Below are 18,424 nucleotides of genomic sequence, written 5' to 3' on the forward strand. Positions count from 1 at the left end.
CGGCTAATTAACCATGACTACACATGTCAGCAGGTGCTGCAGGTCAGAGGTTTGGCTCAGTGGAACTGTGGAAGTGAGTGGATTATCAGTGTAAATTAAGCAGGGGATATCAACGGAGTCGGGTCCGGCATGGTTTGACCCAACCCGCCCCGTCCCTCATATAAATATTTCAATGCTGCGATGTCAATAGACCAACTCAACGTGAGTCCACCTGAAACCTGTTTACCCTAACATAGTGTCACGTCAGTGTTGGTTTACCATTTAACTCGACCCACTGACATCTATATGGTTGCTTATGCCATTCCTTATTTGAACCGATTAGCTTTTGGTCCCGTCCACGGGATTTGGTCGTATTAGGCTGGGTGTGGATGGGGATCGGTCCTGTTCATACCCCAATATAGCATGGACAGGTCCCATCCATACTTTAATTTTTCATCCACGATAAAATCTTGTAGTTGGGGACCGTCCATACTTGACTTTTGATTCCTGAAAGACTATCCTATTGTATGTTTTACATTTTAATATTTTTGTTAATAAAATATTAATTATTTTTTTTAATTTTTTAATTTTTTTTAATTTTAATGTTTTATCAATAAAATTGTATTTTAAATATTTAAAATATATTTTTAAAATTTTTATTATTTTTCTATTGTTTTTACAAAAAAGTTAACATTTATTGGTTAATATTAATTCATTGATGCATTTTTCAATATATTTATCATATAAAATGCAAAAATTAGATATTTATGATTAACTATGTAGATCAAGGTTTTTGAATCGTCGTTGACCCGGACGGTCGGACCATTCAGCCCGAGAACCATCCAATCTAGCAATTCCATTTTACCCTAAACCCGATTTTTGGCCAAAAACCATTGAAAAAGTCAACAACCTATTGACCTGAGTGGTCAAACCGTTGACCCATTCAACAGTTTTTTACCGTTTTTTATTTTTAATTAATTTTTTTTATTTTTTTTTAATTTGTTTGCCAGAACAGGCCGTCTGTTTGAATCGAATGATCGAACCATCGACCCGAGAACCAGTGGCCAGAATGATTCCGTTTTCGGGTCGTTTTTTAAAATGTTGGTGTAGATCATTCATAAATATATATGAGATACATGGAATCAAAAAGTGCGGTGTGGAATGGTCCACACCACGCCTACAGAATGCCGTTGTGGGTGTAGACTGGTTCAATCCACACAATTTGTCCATAATTCAAAACAACTATGAGATGTGGTGTGGTATGAATTGATCTCTGCCATAGGGTATGGTGTGACCAATCTACACCCACCAAATGCTGATATAACAAAAATGCTGATAATTTTTAGGGTAAAATATCCTCTACTTCAAATGTTAATATAACAAAAATAAATAAATAAATGAAAGTTATTGTAACTAAAGCAATGCTAATTTGGATCATAAAATGCATTCAAACATAATTTTTTAGGGTAAAATACTAAAACCTCCCTTAAGCTTTTGACAAATAGTAATCCATCCCTTTCTTCTTGAAAAGGATTAAGACCTTCCTTGTTGGGTGAGATGACAAAGATCTTTCCTCTCTGTCAAGATTTGTTTGCATGTGTCATCATGTTCATCTTTTTTTAGAAAACTCACTTTTATCCGTTTATAATTAGGGCTCATTTGGCGCATCTTTTTCTCGAAAGATCTCAACTTAATTTTTATCGACACTCTCATCTGTTACTAACCTCACGTCCAGACCACCATTAAATCAGTCCATTTATTTTCCATTCTGCACTATATTATTCATCTCCTCTTGCATGTGCATCCATTCAACTAGTTTTGTTGAAAAAGAGCAAGCATGTTCACATGATGCTACAGGAACGTAACCATGCATGGGCGAAGTTATCTTTTTATATATCCTATAACATACAAACATTGAATGTATAATAAATTTATCTATTTCTTTTAGAATATTCATTTCTATGGTTGAATTGATTCAAATATATTTGACTTGTAAAATTTAAACGAGAAATGAGAAACTATTTTCAGAAATTAGACCCAATCATATTTGAGGTTTATAAATTACCTGTAATATAACAATATTTCAAACTTAAATTTTGATAATATAACCTTAATAAAAGGGTAATAAATAATAAATTAAATTATATCTTAATAAATTACCTTGTATGTCTGTGGAATATACCCTTTGAAACATAAAGTATAACAAACATTACAAGAAAACTATGATACCTTTATATATTACTAAATGCATAATCAATTCAAAGAAACAAAAACTTGTCATTACCCAATTTTAATCGGGGCACAAATGTGTAAATGTATTTAGTGTAAATTTCGATTTACTATTGCTTTAGGTTTTACTTAGCTTAACGTGTTTGGGATGACTAAAGTTGGAAGTAAAATGATGCAAGTCCCAACTCTATATGATTAAATGAAAGTGGGATGACGGTTATTTATATGGGAATAATTAAATATCACATGGTTTTTAAATCCGACCCGGAGAACGAATCGGTCATGGGTCCGGTTTCTAGGTCAAACAATTCGATTGTTTGAATCAAACGGTCAACCTATTCTAAAAAAAAAAATTAAAAAATAAAAAACGGTTAAAACCATTCGAATGGTTCACTATCTGGATCAGCAGTTTGCTGACCAAAATCAACGGTTTTTAACAAAAATCAGGTTTTGGGGAAAAATGGAACCGGTCACCTGACTTGACCGACTTCTAATTTTTCCGGTCCGATCCGATTTTGAAAACCATAAAATATCAAATAAATGATTTAATTACCAGTAGAAAATGAGAGTAAGGTGATGAAAATTTAATTATCAGTCAAATTACAATTACTTTTCACTTTTCCCTAATATTAACTCTCATTTCTGCCTTACAAATGGGTCAACCAATGATCTCATTGTTAAATAACACAAATCAAAAAATAAATAAAAATATAAATATTACAAAAAATTATAACATTTTGTGAAGAAAAATTAGGGCACACCTCTAATATAATATATTTATCATATTAAACAACAATTTTTATTGACGATTGTCAGACGAAGATCATCACTGTGCACTTGTCCCCCATCTTCTGCCAATATGGCTCAAACATTTTTGGATCACCACTGTTAAAAGTCAAATAAAAAATACCATCAGGCGTCAGTCCGAGAATATGAAATTACTATATCTTGGGAAGTTCTACATATCAAAAACCCAACTTCAATTGTAATTGAAAATGTTGGAAGCAAATAACGCATAGGCTTCGAATTGGAAACTTAATTACTGATCAAAGTTAATAACGGAGTCAGAGGGGAGCTTCTTAGACATGTTGTTTTGTTTCGCTTGGAAAGCAATAGAAGAAGGGGAAGAGTGGCCATTAATGCGCACCTCCTGCTCAGTACCAGGCATCTTTCTTCTATTCTCTGTTTAGTTACCATCAGACGCGAAAACAAAAAACTCCTGAAAACTCGAACAAGCATTGAAGAGAGAGATCATATCCAAAAATCAACACAGTTTCTCGATAACATACTGCTGCTTACCTCTTGCTCCCGATCATCTTTGATTGTCAGAGGGCCCCTGTACTAGCCGTCCGAAGCAGCCATTCTTCATCAACGGAAGTGAGCTTTCCCAGCCATCGTGCACTCCATCCGCCGAAACAATTTCTCGGTTACGTTTAACGGTGAAGACTTTAACGTTTTTCTTATCTTCAAATGAATTTCTTTTGTGAAATACGATTTAAATGGTTGTTTTTGAAATCGATAAAAACGATACTTTTTCCTTATAATGATATGTCCTTTCATTATTCTTTTATATTAATAAAATAATATTAAAATAAAAGTTGATTTTATCAAGAAGTCATCACGCTCAGTGTTTTTGATAAAAATAATATCAATATATTTATTCAATGTGAATAAAGACAAAAGATATAAATGAACATACTCGATTTTATCAAAGTATATCATTATACTTAATATTTTAATATATTAATATATAATCGAATAAGATATTTATCGAATTGAACTTGGTTATATCCGAATTCGATTGGATTGGGTTCCATCAAATCTCAATTCGAATTCGGATTTTTGAAAACAGTTTATACCCCTATTTCGGTTTAATTCATCTATTGCTCATAGAGTGATAGGTTGGCTCAAATCTTTTGTCCTTGAGTTGGACCCAGGCTCATAAGTTTGGGATTATTTTTTTTAGGTTGGGTCCAAGCTTAGCGTTTGATTCCTTGAGTAGCCCATATTAAGCCTGAATACATACATACATACATATATACATACATACATACATACATACATATACATATTTGCATACTTGAATACATATGTAATTGTATACATACATTTATGTTAAATTTTGTTGTGGGGCTGATTGATAAATCTAAAAACCAACCAAAATGCATCAAATTTTAGTGTGAATTGGACCCAAATTGGAAATATCAGGCTTGAGTTTGGTCACATGTCTTAGGCCCAATGCATAGAGTTAGCAGTAGGTTGAGCTTAAAGTTTACCCAACCTAATTGACTTGCAAACATAACAGTTTAATCGTCTGGATAAAATGGGTCAACCAATGATGTCATAATAAAATAATAAAAATTAAAAAATAGATAGAAGTATAAAAAATTACAAAATATATAAAAGTTATAAAAAAAATGACATATCTAAAATATCATAAACTTATCGTATTAAACAAAAACAAGTATGATAAATAAGAATTGCTTTTACAATTAATTATGAAAATGAAATGGAAAATTTAAATGTGCCCAAAAATTATTTCTCTTTTTTTTAAGCCGAATTGGTCAGCACAGCATGTCGTAGAAACTAAAAAAAGATAGAAATAAAAATATAAAAAACCCAAAAAAAAGTGAAAATCCCTAATATTAAATATATGTCATATTAAACAAAAAAATATGATAAATAAAAAACATCTTTACTAAAAATAAAAATGAAATACAAAATTTAAATTCAGCAATACACCACCACGATTTGACTACTTATCATTTCTGGTAAGTTCTAAAATGAATATTGAGATTATTATTGTTATTTGAAATTATCATATGCAATACATGTGCATATTCACTAGTAAACTCAGAAAAAAAGGCCATTCAAAGTAATTTGATAGTTGAAAACCTCAACATTATATAACTAGTATGCTGTTTACGCTCAAAGTTACGTTGGACCAAGATACTCGACCTAAATCCAAACCAAATTCACATTTGGGCCTTGGGTGCAACATAAGTTATTGGCCTGGACTTAAAAGCTTGGAACAAGGCTAATTAAATCGTAAAAGCAATGTCAAAAGAACTTTAACGAGTTATAAAAGTAATAGTAAGGGCATGATATATATATATATATATATACATATAATACTGTGCATAGTGAACATTAATTGATGATATTCTCTTAATAATGTCTTGGATATGGCATTTATGTGAAATGTCAGTAATAGTAGAACTATAATTAACTCATGAAAAAACCAATAAACTAATAAAAACATGCACCACCTTCTAAAGCCTATATCAATGATGCCAACAAAATATGAACTATAGGTTTGGCCAAGGTCTCTCAAGCTACCACTACCGCATTATAGTTAATGTTAAAGAATATGAAATAATGATTTTTCACCTAACTTCAGTTGTTAGTTTAAATTTGTAAAACCCAACTCCTATTAATAGAGTCAAGTGGTATCTATAACTTTTATATATTTTATAATTTTTTATTTATAATTGAAAAGGGATACCCAAGGTACAAATGTCTCTATATGTATCTTAGTGTGTCATATGATGTATATCGATTTTCAAGGTCATCATGCTATGTTTGAATGTTTTGTACACTATTATTAAATTATATATCATACCAAAATAATACAGAGAAGAGTATCCATTGATACATAAACTCTCAATCCCTTAATTTTTGGTAATGCTAATGTGAATGCTTTGAATCTTTAGGAACACTTTAGAAATGCATGTCGATTTCTTACTCAGAGGGATGAAGTCTAATCATTTTAGTTAATGTGACTCAATATTTCATATGACAATACACATCTACTGATCAACCTTTCCAGATAGAACCAGCAAGATCCCAAACACAACATGATCAAAGAATGGAGCCATGGAGGTATGTTGATATCTTTTGAAATTAATATCTCTGATTCGAAATTTCGGTGTAGAACATATCTACCTATAGCGGTTCAACTAATGTTCTGTCGTCCAGCCATGAATACCTAACAAAAGAATTTATATGTCAAGCTGAAAGGAACATATGGATTGATTGTGCCTATATAGGCGGTGTCATTATCACTGGGCGGTACTATATATGTAGTATTAATTGGGTTAACTGATAGGTTGGCTAACAACAGGAATGCATTTGTGCATCTTCATTCACATTGGAAAAGCTTGACATCCCAGAAAAAATGTGCAGAGTTGCTTTCAATTCATAAGTTCCGTGCTACTGAAAGAACGAAAGAAAGATAGAAAACCAAATAGCTGTTGAATAGTTGAAAAAGAAAGAAAGAAAAAAAGAAAACCGTAAAACTTGAAACTTTGGGGACATGCTACCCTAGATTTGTGTGAGAATTGGGGAAATGTCATTTCAAAAGAAATGAGAATGGGATTTCAATTCCGTCCAATTAAGCAGTTGGAATTGAAATGCGCTATTTGGTTTACTATGTCTGAGAGAATTTGGTGCAAGTCGAGCTCGTTCTCGTCCATTGACCTTCCCAGAAGAATCATGTTATTTTAAGTAAGCTTATATTTCCAACAATCCGTTGTAGTCTAGTTGGTTAGGATACTCGGCTCTCACCCGAGAGACCCGGGTTCGAGTCCCGGCAACGGAATTCTTTTTATTTTATTTTATGTACAGTGTACTGAAGAAAATAAAAACCACTCTACTTGCTGTGTGACCTTTTTATTTGTTTTACACTCTTCCAAACTGAATGTAAGGTGCATCCTTTGGAGCAAAGTTTTAAAAAATAACCCAGAAACGGAACCGTTTTGGCCACTGGTTTCTGGGTCAAAGGTCCGATCATCCAGTTCGAACGAATGGCCCGCTTGAGACCTGGGTTTGAGTCCCAGCAACGGAATTCTTCTTATTTTATTTTATGTACAGTGTACTGAAGGAAATAAACATCACTCTGCTTGTTGTGACCTTTTTATTTGTTTTACACTCTTCCAAACTGAATCTAAGGTGCATCCCTTGGAGCAAAGTTTTAAAAAATGACCCGGAAACGGAACCGTTTTGGCCACTGGTTTCTGGGTCAATGGTCCGATCATCCAGTTCGAACGAACGGCCCGCTCTGATAGCAAAATTAAAAAAAATAAAAAACCGTTGAACGGGTTGACGGGTCGACAGTTTGACCGCTCAAGTCAATGATTTGTTGACATTTTCAATAGTTTTTTACCAGATTCTGGGTTTTGGATAAAACGAAACCAGTTATCTGGATGGTTCCCGGGCCGAATGGTCCGACCGTCCAAATCAATAGCGATTCGAAAATGTTGCTTTGGAGTACTCTTGTTGAAAAGACAAAAGATGGTTTTCATAAAAATTTACAAGGGTTTGATTGGTCAAAAGCTTTTTCAATACCATGTCTTTTTGGCATCATAGATTTTTTCTTTGTACTTGCTTATGGGGTAGATTATGGGTAGGGATGGCAAGGGTTAGTTTATTCGTGAAAAACGTTCTTCCATTGATCATTCCCAAACCGGCTTAAGCACCCTTGGTTCCAAATCTGTTTAATATCTCCCAATTTTCCAAATTCAAAAAATCCATCACATAAGTGAAATGTGATGTCCATCTTAAGCAAAAATGGTAAGTGGTAACGACATGTATAATGGGGCATAAGGGGAAGGATTTGAATCCTCTTTTAACCCTTTTCACTATATATTTATACTACTTATAAAAGTGTGAATGAGGAAACATTGGCTTCTGAAATTTTTCTTTACTGAAATACCCATCCCAAATTCAAAAAATCCATCACATAAGTGAAATGTGATGTCCATCTTAAGCAAAAATGGTAAGTGGTAACGACATGTATAATGGGGCATAAGGGGAAGGATTTGAATCCTCTTTTAACCCTTTTCATTATATATCTATACTACTTATAAAAGTGTGAATGAGGAAACATTGGCTTCTGAAATTTTTCTTTACTGAAATACCCATCCTCTTTAATTTAGTCCATCTCCATTGAAAGAGCAAAAAATGTAATTAAAAGAATACCATTAAATACATTCAATTGTCTCTTATTAAGTCTCACATTTAAGTCATTAAATAAATCACATTATTCCTCATTGAATCCAACATTTATACTTTTGTTTATCATTATTACACTAATAAATCCATACACAATAATTATTAATAGAATGGAATTTTATATTTTTAAAATAAACATAGAAATGAAATCATATTTTTCATCTAAATGGTGGGTAAGTAGTTCAACCATTTGGATCAAATGGATAATTTCATGATGTCATAAATAAATAATACAAATTTAGAAATATAAAAAATACTTTGTTTGTCATCATTAAATTCCACCAATAAATCCATACACAATAATTATTAGAAGTATGAAATTTTATATTTTAAAAATAAACCTAGAAATTAAATCATATTTTTCATCTAGATCGTGGCTAAGTATTTCAACCATTTGGGCCAAATGGATAATTTCATGATATCATAAATAAATAATACAAATTTAGAAATATAGGGAAGGTTTTTCAAAAATAGAGGGGAGGTTTTTATGATTGTCAGAAACTTCATAGGAGGTTTTTGTATTTTACCCTTTTAAAAATATTAATATATAGATGTATGTGTACATATATACATATAACGTATGCATACATATATACATATATATTAGTGGGGATCCCACAGGGCGAGGATCGGGGTCCCCACGGGGTGGAGAGTGCTCTCCCATCCTCGTGGGGGGAAATCATCCTCATCCCTACCCGATTCAGGGCAAATCTCCACGGGGATCGGGGAAATGGGGAAAATTGCCATCCCTATTTAAAACCAATTTGAGAATGAAACCATTTTCATATCTAGGTGGTAAGGTAGGTCAACAATCTAATATTCTAGGCCAAATGGGTCAATCTATGATGTCATAACTAAGTAACGAATATTAAATACATACATATATATAAACTCAAAGAAAAATATAAGAATACATGATTTAAAATCAACCGAAAAAGCAAAATGGTTTTTCGATCCAAGTGGTGGGTTAGTGGTTAAACTATCCATGTCAAATGGATGTTATTATTAAATAATAAAATTCATAAAGTTCTAAAAATGTAGAAATTTGTCGATAATTTTGGGTGCATTCTTTAATATTATATATTCATCATATAAAAAAGTGTGATTAATGAGAACTATTTTCATTAATAATAGAATTGGGATAAAAATTATGATAGAAAATAAAGAGCATTAATGTCTAACTAATGACTCGACTAACCATGTCAAATGGTTCAATAATTTAATTAGCTAGGTCATCGTAGGCAAGTGGTTTGGTAGGGATGAAAATAAATCAGATTATATTTGAATTAGGATATATCCAAATATGATCAGACCCAAAGATTCGACCATATCTCATAAATATTGATTTGAATCCGAATCTGATCAAGATGTCAGATATTCGAATATGATACGAACCGATTTAATTTTTTTAAAAAGTAATAAATTGTTAAAAGAAAAAGAAAAATATAATAGTTGAAATAAAAAACAAAAAATATAAGTATTTTCTCAACTATTTCCATCATATAAAAAGTTTACAAAAATGCAATATAAATAACATAGTCATAAATAAATAATAAATAACATATATATTATATATAAATAATATATATACTATATATATATAAATAATTTATTTGACCACAACATTAAAAACCAATGTTCAAACAATATTTTGGAATGCATTTACTCTTGGTAAATAAGTAATTTTTATTATCTCATAAATTAAATAATAAAAAATATAAATATAAAACTTTTTATAAATTTTATAAGAAAATTTGAACATACATTAATATTATATATTCTTCATATTAAACAAAAATATGTTTGAAAAAATGAGAATTATTGTTAGTGAAGATAGAAATGGCTAAAATACAAAGAAAAAAATGAATTAATGTCTTAATCATAGTCCATTTTCCTAGTTAAATAGGTTAATGGTTCAACCAGTAAGGCCCTTTGGTTACTGATTATTATCATCATCATCATTTGATATTGCCATGTGCAAAAATAAATACGAAATAAGAATTACTTTTGTTGATGATGAAAATGTAATACATGATTTAAAATCAACCAAAAAAATGGTTTTCCATCCAAGTGGTGGGTTAGTGGTTCAACTATCCATGTTAAATGGATCAACACATGATATGATTATTAAATAATAAAATACATAAAATCATAGAAAATGTAGAAATTAGTAGATAATTTTGGCTACATTCTATAATATTATATATTAATCATATAAAAAAGTGTGATTAATGAGAATTATTTTCATTAATGATAGAAATGTGATAAAAATTAGGACAAAAAATAAAGAGCATTGATGTCAAACACATGACCCCACTAACAATGTTAAATGGTTCAATGATTTAATTAGCTAGGTCATTATAAGCAAGTGGTTTGGTAGGGATGCAAACAGATCAAATTAGATTTGAATCACGGTATATTCGAATTTGATTCGACCCGAAGATCTAATCGGATCTCATAAATATTGATTTAAATCTGAATCCAATCAGGATGTTGGATATCCAAATCTGATACGATTTTATTTAATTTAAAAAATAATAATAAATTATTAAAAGGAAAAGAAAATATAATAGTTGAAATAAATAAAAAAATATGTATTTTTTCAACTATTTTCATCATATACAAAGTTTAGAAAAATGCAATATAAACAACATATTTATAAATAAATAATAAATAACATATATATTATATATAAATGATATATATATAATTGAATTGACCACAATAAAAAACCAATACTCAAACAATATATTGGAATTGTGTTTCCTCTTGGTAAATAAGTAATTTTTATTATCTCATAAATTAAATAATAAAAAATAAAAAACACAGAATTTTTTTATAAATTTTATAGAAAAATTTGAACATGCATTAATATTATATATTTTTCATATTAAATAAAAATATGTTTGAATATAATAATTATTGTTAGTAAAAAATAGAAAATAGCTAAAATACAAAGAAAAAAATGAATTAATGTCTTAATCATAGTCCATTTTCCTGGTTAAATAGGTTAATGGTTCAACTAGTAAGGTCATTTGGTTGCTAACTATTATCATCATCATCATCATTATTTCCACGTGCAACGCACATATATATATATATATATATAGTAGGGTTTGACTATGATACGAGAAGAGCTGATAATCAATCAATTGGCATCACAAAATAGGAATGGCAATGGGGCGGGGATCATATTTCCCGTCCTCGACTCCCTTCATTGTCGGGGATTATATCATATAAGGGCAACTTTTGGGCCCTAATATCAATAAAAGTAATATATTTAATAAAATTTCAAAAATAATATCAAAAAGGGGCAAGTTACTGTTCATCTTCTTCTTCTTGCCGGTGTTCGACTATTTGTTGTGTCTTTAACTGTTGATCCCCCCTCCTCTCCTCCCCTTCTCATATTTGTTGTGTCTTTAACAATTAAAACACTTCAGACTTCAGAGTATTATGAATATGATTTCCCAGGGGTTCTGCTATAGTATATGGCCAAATTTATGCTTCTAAGTAATTTATTGTTCATCTTCTTCTTCTTTCCAGTGTCTAGCGTTTTAACTGTTGCCGCTTTCTCGATCCTTTGAAGTCCAAACTCCACCACTTTCCAGTGTCTGACTATTAGCGACACTTTCTCGATCATTTGATTGATGCCACCGCTAGATAGGACGCCATTAACTGGATGTTGAAATGTTGCCTTCCCTTGTTTTCTATGGTCCTGTGGCCAGAAACGTTGCTTCTCATGTCAATCAAATCCAACGCCTGATGCCATTTTTTTATTGTTTCGTCAAACAAACAGCATGAGAATGGGTGGTCTCTATAACTGTTGTCGGTGGCGTGCATCTCTATAGCAGCGAAAATGGAGGAAACGAGCGTTCTCCTCTTCTTAGACTTACAGATGGTGGACAGAGGCAGAGGCGGAGGTGTGCTGGAAGCGGTGGCGGGTGGCTCTAATGAATAGTCTATAAGAAGAAGAAGAAGATGAACAATAACTTTGCCCCTTTTTGATATTATTTTTAAAAAGTTAATTTATTTTTGAAATTTTATTAAATATATTACTTTTATTGATATTAGGGCCCAAAAGTTGCCCTTATCTGATATAACCCCTAAAAAATATCATCCATCCCCAATCCTCAATGGAGATGAGTTCGCTGTGGGGGCACAAATCCTCGAAATTTTTTAATTAATTGTATTTTTAAAAAATAATTTTACTTAAAATAAAGGAAAGACTTAAAATTAAATACTATTTTAAATATATTTTGGTATAAATAATATAAATAAATATCACATATAATAATATATTTAATATATATAATCGAGGTCAGGGCGGGGCAAGGATTTCATTCCTCATCCCCAACCCCACTGGGTCAGAGAAGTCAAGTATTCAACAAAGGTGGGGAAAATTGCCATCCCTATCACAAAAGTGCTAACAAATCAAATGTTTTTTGTTATTAAAATTCATAGGGGATTTGATCGGTAAAAATTATTTCAATGTCAAATCCTTTTGGCATCATAGATATCACCATACTTAATAATGGGAGTGGACCAGTCTTCACCATAGATTTCACCATACTTAACAAATCTGGCATTAAGTAAGGGTGTTCACGGGTCGGGTTGGGTCGATTTGAGTCATTTTCTTCATCCAACCCAACCTAGTCAGTTTACTTATTGACTAAACCGAAACTAACCGACCCTGAAGCAAAACCGACCCAAACATGAAGGGTCTGTTTGGGTTGGTTATATATATATATATATAACATAAATATCTATTTATATTTAAGTTTATTTGTTTCTAGTTTTATTCTAAACCAAAAAAAATATATATTTAAATTGATTAGTTTTTCATACAAAACTGAATTTTTTTGTCAATATATATATATATATACAAAACTGAATTAAATATTATACCATTATATTATATTTGTATTGGTTTTGCATTTTTAGTTTTATGATAAATAACCATTTTTTCAAAGTTCAAACAAAATACAAATAAAATATATCAACATTTAACATATAGGATAGGGACTAATTAGTAATTCCTCAAATATATAGGATCACTTTGAATCGATTTCGGTTTTCATGTATGAAAACCATACTTAACATATAGGGTAGAGACCTCAACTTTCTTGAATGGAAGAGGCAAGGACTTGAGTAATAAACTGGTCCGACCCATCATAGATTTCACCATACTTAACATATAGGGTAGGGACCTCAACTTTCTTGAATGGAAGAGGCAAGGATTTGGGACTGTTATTTATTTATTTTTTTTGTCAACGTTAAAATGGTTGATAAAGAAAATTAAATGACCCTAAAAGGGCATTTGTGTCTTTTTCAAATGTCACTTAACGACAGATACTGGATTGTCACATTTTGAAAGTTTGGGTACTGAATTGTTGAATTTTAAAGTTCGATAACTAAAGTGGCACTAAGCCTAAAGTACAGGGTATTAATCGACAATTTTCCCTAAAAATAAAGATTTTTTTCTTCTTTTTGACATAAATAGAAAACTAATTTTCCACATTTTGAAATCAAGAGATATCATGCAAGTAAGTTGCTTCAAAAATTCTGCAATAACTTTTTTCCTAGGTTTTCTTTACAGTGAAAGTAACATAACCAGAAATGAATATCACGATTCAAGTAATGAATACAATGCTACTTTTCAGCGGCTGAAGTGTAGGCTTTATCAAGCCATAGGAATGGGTTTCCTCTTTTGGACATAGAGATGAGCCGGATGGAAATTTTTACCCTACCGGCGAGTATTACTCCTAATTTCTTTGATAAGGTAGTTTTTTTTTTTAAATAGATTTTACGGTGAGAATGGGTTTTGGGAATTTACAACCTGTGTGCATACTGATAGGGTATAGCATTTATTGTTCTCGTAAGACATGAACTTATTGATTATGTGTTGAATTTAATAATACTTTGAATCTTATATGAGGAATAATTGGTGGTTTGTATTTTGTACTTGTTTCAAGTAAAATAATTGGATATTTTGGCATTTGTTCATATTGTGTTGTTTGTTTAATGTTTATATATAACAACAAATTACATTCAGGTTCTGGATCCACCCCATCTTTAAAAACAAAGAAGGTAAGGTTGGAGAGGGTTTTGCATTTTTGTGTAAGAAAAGGGTTTAGATTTTGAAAATCTTATTCATTACTGGTTTTGGAAAGGGTACAAATTAAGAGGTATAAAAAAACAAGAAGAATTTAGAATTTACAAAACCCTTCTTTAACCTACCCAAGTGCAATCCATTTTTGAATGACATTACCATATCAAAATTGGAATTCTTAACTTTCAAAATTCCATAAAATGTGAACGAACTCACTCAAAATGAAAATCGTATCAACGGCTAAAGATAAACACCATTGTCTTACTCAAGACTCAAGAAGATTTAAAAATATAAAATAGAATAAAACAGACGAGAACAACAATAGGGTGGACAACGTAACTTTTGACAATAAGTTTTGGTGTTAATTTCAATTACCCAAAACAACTCCCAACTTCCTTAGCATAATTTGTTTTTCAGCAAAACTTCACCTCATCCTCTAGTATCTCACCCTAGATTTGGGGTGTCATGAATTCGCATCAGCACCCCACAAAGCGTGCCTCACATCCCATCCCAACCGTGGATTGGGAACATCTCCTCCTGACAAGTACAGAAAATTTTTCCAATGCATGCTGAGCTGTGCATGTAGGGCGGCAATGTAGCACACTTTATGGGGCATCAATTTGATCTCGAATGTCATTGGATCGGGTTAGGTGGTAAACCCATATTGATCCCACATGTTGATACCACTGCCTTGAAGATATAAATATAATTGATGAAACGCTTTTTGGCAGCACCCCATTGTTCTAACTACTTCTTGATGTCTGATGACTCAGAGGTCGAGTTGGAGTATTTCTGCTCGGTGAAGGCTTAGATGCCAAACTAACTGCATTGAATTAGGAGGTTGCTCAGGTGCTGAGTTGGGTAGCTCCTCGAAGAAACCTGCATGGAAACAGTGTCAGAGTACCCGAGGTGGCTAACCCGGCGAGGTCGCTCCTCGAAGAGAACTAGAATGTACTTAATCGCATGTCCCTTGTGTCATTGGGGTTGGTGCCTTTATATAGGCATTGTTTGTTGTGTGCATCACGCACCACATCTGAGATTTCCAAGAGGTCGTGCCTAACCAGTCCGAAATCCTCAGAGGTTACCGCCATGCATGTTGACCATCCTCTGGAACATTCGATACGTGGGCCAACTTCCAAGAAACCCAGGAGTGTCAGGATATGCATGCTGAATTTTTCGGTGAGCACGATTCGTAGGTCATCGCCTGGTCCTTAGTCATGTCGATAATCCCTCGAGGGAGGTCACGCCTCGCATCGAGGTCACTTCAGACGATGATGAGGTACTATAGGTTGGCCCTAGACGAAGTGTTGCAAGCCAACCTAAGTTGTGGTCGAGGTCACCAGGTCAAAGGTAAAGGCAGGTCGCCAGGTCGAGGTGAAGACAAATTACGATTTGAGACTCCAAATCATCGCTTAGGTGGTGTCCATGTGAGTGGAGGGCCAAATCTGCCCTCATCAATTTCCCCCTACTCCCAAGCTGAGGGCAGCTCGACAAAGGGAGTAGATCATTCCTTTTGGCCCAGAATGATTGTTTGATGAGCTCGTAGTCGTAAGCGTCGGTCCAATTTGCTTCTCAGGTCGAAAGAGTTCAAGACTTTGTGGCCTTACGCAGGACCTTGCCGTCTTGATTTCCGTGGCATGAGTGCGAATTCATCTACTCGATGAGAGGCGAAGCAGGTACCCCGAGGACATCTACCTTATTAGGGATGTAACCATCAAAGGGTTTTACAATCTGGATAAGTACCTCAACAGCAAAGCTCATCATGCCATCCTAAAGAAGGGGTTCTAATTGCATGACTACTTTATTAGGCCGCTCCACCTAGGTAGACTTTGATGCAGTGTCACTCGAACTGGTTCTCAGAAGAATAGCCAGTGAGTTCAACACAGAGCCCAAAACTGAAGTGAAGAGATCGGCCAAGTTTGCATCCGTCATGGTGCTAAGAATGAACTAGTCTTTCCTTTGTTCTCTTTCTCGTGTTGAATGCAAACTGCTTTTCATTTCGCACATACAAAAGAGGCGACTGGGTCTTATGTGGTGCCGAGGTCTTTTATCAGCTCGGCACCTTAGCCCTTAAGCTCTGCGAGCGACTCGCCGTCCACTCTCCTTATCCTTGATTTTGCCTATGCCGAAGAGGCGACTGGGTCTCATGTGGTGCCGAGGTCTTTTATCATCTTGTCACCTTAGCCCTTAGGCTCTGGGAGCAACTCGTGGTCCACTCTCCTTATCCTTGATTTTACCCATGCCGAAGCGACTGGGTTCTTGGTTGCCTATGCCGAAGCGACTAGGTCTTAGGTCGCCCATGCCGAAGAGGCAACTGGGTCTTAGCACGCCTATGCCAAGAAGGTGACTAGGACTTATTTGACCATGCCGAAAAAGCGGTTGGGTCTTAGCACGCCTATGCCAAAGAGGCGACTAGGTCCTAGCATACCTATGCCAAAGAGGCGTTTAGGACTTATCTGCCCACGCCAAAGAGGTGACTGGGACTTATATTGTGTCGATGTCTTTTGTCAGCTCAACACCATAGCCCTTAGGCTCTGGGAAAGACTCATAGTCCACTCTCCATAATATTATTTAGCTAACGTGTGGCCTAACCAATTCGCTTAAGCGGGTGGTCATTATGTTGTACCCTTAGATATGTAGCTACTTCTACATCATCACTTGAGATTGGCTTCCTCGTGAGGTGCTTGCAAGATCATAGCGTACTGCTCCTAGAACCGCTGACTGTCTGCTTCTATTGGAGTCATGGAAGGTTCACCCTGAGGGGACAACTCTGTTGTTTGTGGGTTGCCTACTCTCACAGGAACCCTAAGGGGCTCGACCTATAAGGGTGGTTCCACTTTCAGCTCGCTTCCAACTCTCATGGGAGCCATAAAAGCTCGATCTGTAGTGAGGCTTCGCAGTTTAGGCTGGACGTAGTTCGGGTCAGATCGCTTAGGCTCACTTGGGCTAGTTATTCATTTCTGTTATGTTTGCATTGGGCTTCTCTCATGCTCAGATCTGGAAATTCATGCTTCATCTCATAGGACTGCCACGCTTCAATCTCGGCGGAACCGCTGATGGTTTTAACGCGGGGAGAGGGGCATTCACATGCGGTAGCGGTGTATTTATCTAGGGCACTAGGAATGTTGGGTTCGGCCTGAACTTGTCCGATTGTGACATGGGAGTTCTCAAGGTTCATCATAGATGTTCTTGCCCCCCCAGTAACTAATATTCGTTCTAGATGTTAGTGCTGCTCAAAAATGCTTTTTAGTTCATAAAAAATAGAAATTATAGAGTGAGAACTTAAATTTTTAAAATGCGAGATCTTAGCTTTCTAGAGAATGAGGACTTAGCTTTTTAGAAGGTGAGAACTTAGCTTCTTGTAGCGTTTTCCACAGACGGTGCCAATTGATGAAGCGCTTTTTGGCAGCACCCTGCTGTTCTGACTACTTCTTGGTGTCTGATAACTCAGAGGTCGACTTGGAGTATTTCTACTAGATGAAGGCTTGGATGCCGAACTGACTGGATTGAATTAGGAGGCTGCTCGGGTGCCGAGCTGAGTAGCTCCTCAAAGTGACCTGCAAGGGAAACAGTTTCAAAGGACCCGGGGTGGCTAACCCGGCGAGATCGCTCCGATGCTTAAGTTAGAACTCTTGTAGTAGATTGCAAGGTAAAAATCAAAAAGTATGAGAGCTAGAATGTACTTAATTGCCAGTCCCCTGTGTTATTGGGGTTGGTGCCTTTATATAGGCATTGTTTGGCATGGGCTTCATGCACCGCATCCAAGATTTCTAGGAGGTTGTGCCTAACTGGTCTGAAATCCTCGGAGGTAACCACCATGCATGTTGACCATCCTTCAAAACATTCGGTACATGGGCCAACTTCCGAGAAACCTGGGAGTGTCAGGATATGCATGCTGAATTTGTTAGTGAGCATGACTCGCAGGTCACTGTTTGGTCCTTGGTCAGGTCGGCAAGCCCTCAAGGGAGGTCGCACCTTGCATCAAGGTCACTTCGGCCGATGACGAGGTGCTACAAGTCGGCCCTAGACAAGGTGCTGCAAGCCGACCTAAGTTGTGGTCAAGGTCGCCAAGTCGGCAGTAAAGGCAGGTCGCCA

The 18,424-nt window shown here is 34.5% G+C and overlaps 1 non-coding gene across 1 annotated transcript; it reads left to right on the forward strand.

Moving 5' to 3' along the window:
• The first annotated feature begins 6,735 nt into the window (after positions 1-6,735).
• TRNAE-CUC (transfer RNA glutamic acid (anticodon CUC)) lies at positions 6,736-6,808 on the forward strand. The gene has a single exon. It is a non-coding gene; the product is annotated as a tRNA-Glu (tRNA).
• The last annotated feature ends 11,616 nt before the right edge of the window (positions 6,809-18,424 follow it).

Source organism: Nelumbo nucifera, chromosome 1 (assembly GCF_055504915.1).
Source record: "Nelumbo nucifera cultivar China Antique chromosome 1, China Antique-T2T, whole genome shotgun sequence".
NCBI classification, from domain to species: Eukaryota; Viridiplantae; Streptophyta; class Magnoliopsida; order Proteales; family Nelumbonaceae; genus Nelumbo; species Nelumbo nucifera.